General features: G+C 41.2%; 1 non-coding gene across 1 annotated transcript; it reads left to right on the forward strand.

Annotated features, from left to right (window-relative positions):
• The first annotated feature begins 2,530 nt into the window (after nt 1–2,530).
• On the forward strand, nt 2,531–2,637 carry LOC141681568 (small nucleolar RNA R71). Its single transcript, XR_012558997.1, has one exon. It is a non-coding gene; the product is annotated as a small nucleolar RNA R71 (small nucleolar RNA).
• Nucleotides 2,638–4,191: the final 1,554 nt, after the last annotated feature.

Raw genomic sequence — 4,191 nt, forward strand, 5'->3', positions numbered from 1 at the left:
ATCATACATCTCTGAAAAGTGGTCGGGGCGCCACATAACCCAAACAAAACTCTGTGAAAAGCAAACGTGCCAAATGGACAAGTGAAGGTAGTCTTTTCCTGATCCTCTGGTGCAATACAAATCTGATTATACCCGGAATAACCATCCAGAAGACAAAAATACTCATGACCCGCCAATCTGTCAAGCATCTGATCAATAAATGGAAGAGGGAAGTGATCCTTCCTTGTGGCTTTGTTCAATTTTCTATAATCCATGCATACTCTCCATCCTATAACTGTTCGAGTAGGGATGAGCTCATTCTTTTCATTTGCGACCATAGTGATACCTCCTTTCTTAGGTACACATTGTACGGGGCTCACCCACGAGCTGTCAGAAATAGGATAAATGATGCCTGCATCTAGCCATTTCAGAATATCTTTCTTCACCACCTCCTTCATGATGGGATTCAGTCTTCGCTGATGTTCCACAGTTGGCTTACTACCTTCCTCTAGCAGAATTTTATGCATACAATATGAAGGACTTATCCCCTTGATGTCTGCTATGGTCCATCATATAGCCGATTTGAATTCTCTCAAAATCCTTAAGAGCTTGTCTTCCTCACTACCTGAAAGGTCAGATGAAATAATAACAGGTAACGTAGATGAATCACCTAAAAAAGCATACCTCAAGTGTTCAGGTAATGGCTTGAGCTCCAAGGTAGGTGCTTCCTCTATTGATGGTTTGAGCTTCCATTCAGCATTCTTAAGGTCAGAAGTACCAAGAGATTCAAATGGTATGTCCAGCTTTCGCTTCCAGGGAGAAGCGTTCAGATATTGTAATTGCTCGTTGCCATCTTCATCATCGCTGTCAAAATCCCCCACTAAGGCCTTTTCCAATGCATCAGACATTAGCATGCGATCGAGTTCCGAAGTAACCGCAGAATCAATCACATCCAATTTTAAGCACTCATCATCTTCTGTAGGGAATTTCATTGCCTTGAATACGTTGAAGGTCACATCCTGATCTTGGACCCGCATAGTAAGTTCCCCTTTTTGCACATCTATCAAGATACGGCCAGTAGCCAAGAAAGGCCTTCCCAAGATTATGGGAATCTTCTTATCTTCCTCAAAATCCAGAATAACAAAATCTGCAGGAAAGAAGAGCTTATCCACCTTGACGAGCACATCCTCAACTATGCCCCTTGGGTAAGTAATGGAACGATCAGCCAATTGTAGCGACATGTATGTGGGTTTTGGATCAGGCAGATCCAGCTTTTTAAAGATCGATAACGACATCAGATTAATGCTCGCTCCCAAATCACAAAGGCACTTGTCAAAAGTCAGATTGCCAATGGTGCAAGGAATGGTGAAGCTTCCTGGATCTTTCAGTTTTGGTGGTAACTTTTGCTGCAGAACAGCGCTGCATTCTTCCATGAGAGCAACGGTTTCAAGGTCATCCAGTTTCACCTTCCTTGAAAGAATAGTCTTCATAAACTTTGCATAACTAGGCATTTGTTCCAGAGCCTCAGCGAAAGGTATATTGATGTGAAGTTTCTTGAACACCTCCAGAAACTTCCCGAACTGTCTATCCAGCTTTTGTTGCTGCAATCTCTTAGGAAAAGGTGGTGGAGGATAGAGCTGTTTCTCCCCTGTATTAGCCTCAGGCAGAGTGTGTTCAACAATAGTCTTCCTTGGTTCCGCCGCTTTCTCCTTTTGCTTAGATTCTTCATCTCTAATTTCAGCTTCTACTTCTTTTGCCTTTTCAGCATCAGCCACTTTTCCAGACCTTAAGGTAATAGCCTTGACTTGCTCTTTAGCTTCCTTCCTGCCTGGTACTTCCGTGTCACTGGGAAGAGTGCCAGGTTGACAATTGAGCAATGCATTGGCTAATTGACCGATCTGATTTTCCAAGGTCTTGATAAAAACCGTCTGACTCTTGCATAACAGCTTAAGTTCCTAAAAAATCAGCACTAGTAGGTGCAGCTGTACTTCCCTGTTGAGGATATGATTGCCTTGTAGCATACTGTTGTGGTTGCTGGAATCCAGGTGGGTTAAACTGTTTACTCACTCCTTGCTGATATGGTGGCTGAATAGCATTCTGATTATTCCCCCAGCTGAAATTTGGATGATTCCTGTTGTTAGGATGATAGGTCGCTGGCACAGGCTGCTGTTGTCGCTGATAATTATTCACATACTGAACAGATTCATTGACAAGAGAACACTGATCCGTAGCATGAGAACCTGCACAAAGCTCAAAAACCATAGCTATTTGATTAACTCCATATGTAGCCAGAGAATCAACCTTCATTGATAGCGCTTGGAGCTGGGCTGCAATAGCGGTGGCTGCATCAACTTCCAGAATACCTGCTACCTTGCCTGACGTCATCCTCTGAGTTGGGTTTTGATGCTCATTTGCAGCCATCGTCTCTATAAGATTATACGCCTCAGTATAGCTTTTAGCCCATAAGGCGCCTCCAGCTGCTGCATCGAGCATGGGCCGAGATTGGGCCCCCAAACCATTATAGAAACCAGTGATCACCATCCAATCCGGCATTCCATGATGTGGACATTTTCTCAACATTTCCTTGTAGCGTTCCCAAGCCTCGCACATAGATTCTGTAGGTTGCTGCGCAAACTGAGTAAGAGCACTCCTCATAGCAGCAGTCTTTGCCATCGGATAAAACTTCACCAGAAACTTTTGCGCAAGATCTTGCCACGTAGTGATGGACCCAGCTGGTTCAGAATGTAACCAGTCTTTAGCCTTGTCCCTCAGTGAGAATGGGAAAAGCCTCAACTTGATAGCCTCATCAGTCACGCCATTATACTAAAAAGTGCTGCAGATCTTGACAAAATTCCTTATGTGCATGTTGGGGTCTTCAGTTGCCGCTCCTCCAAAAGAAACAGAATTTTGCACCATCTGAATAGTGCCCGGCTTGATTTCAAAGGTGTTAGCTTGAATAGCCGGATGAAGGATGCTTGACTGAATGTCATCAATTTTAGGCCGAGAAAAATCCATAAGAGCTGGATCAGCTTGAACAATACGATCTCCCATGTTTACTGGTTCTTTCTGCTCAGTTCCTGAATCCGAATCCTCAAAATCTAACTTCTCCGGAATATCAAGAACTTCGTCTGTCTCCTCAGCTGTATCTAAAGTCCTCTTGTGAGCACGAGAACGAGTTTGCATAAACGCTTGCTAAAGTACCTGAAACACAACCAGAAAAAATAAGTAACTACTACTTCCTAATCACTGAGTCCTAATGACCAATGATGGTAAGTACATAAACTAAACAAATACGCCGAGTCCCCGGCAGCGGCGCCAAAAACTTGTTAGGGCGAAAACACGCGCTAATATTCACGCAAGTATACGCGTTCGCAAGTAATATAGAATACTTTCTAGTTCGTTCCCACAGAGACTCAGACTAAATTATTGTCTAATTTAACTCACTCACCAATGTATGATTACTTCTCAATGTTAAGATACTAACACTTAAAATTGTTGATTAAATATTAACTATAATTAACTACTTAATTAATCACTTAACTAACACTTCAATTTATCAATAATAAAACACTCATGAGATTACAACTTCATTATTACTTCCTTCTATAGCCATTGTTATTACCTTTAGCATGTGACAGTGATGATATTAATCGAATAACACGAAACTGATAAAAGCCAACTTTCATTGTACTAATACCATTCTACCAAGCATCCACAATTAAGATAGAAGTTGAATAGTCATCAATTATGTTGAGTTCCTATATATCTACAGAAATTGACAACACAACGATTTAAGCACAAGTTATTTCTTTTGATTACATAGGGCAAATAAAACTGTTAGAGTTACCCACTAATCATACACAACGTACATGAACCTATGCTAGCATGGCAAGTTCTAAATCTCAAGATCCACCGTCGCTTCACAAGAGATTAACACCCTATCTTATATGTTCGCGACGCACATAAGATGAATACGCACAACCAATACTAGATATCATACAATCATCACACACTAAAGTATTAAACAATTAACTAAGGAATTCCATAATAAATCCATTGCAACCCCATGATCACGATTAGCCCATAATAGCACTTATCGCCATCATGGGTTCATATGAAATCATGATAAACAAACACAAGAAAATAATAACTAAACTAATTATATTAAAACAGAGTACGTCACAAGAGTAAATAAGTTCAAAGCAAGAAAAC

The sequence above is a fragment of the Apium graveolens genome, chromosome 8 (genome assembly GCF_009905375.1).
Source record: "Apium graveolens cultivar Ventura chromosome 8, ASM990537v1, whole genome shotgun sequence".
Taxonomy (NCBI): Eukaryota; Viridiplantae; Streptophyta; class Magnoliopsida; order Apiales; family Apiaceae; genus Apium; species Apium graveolens.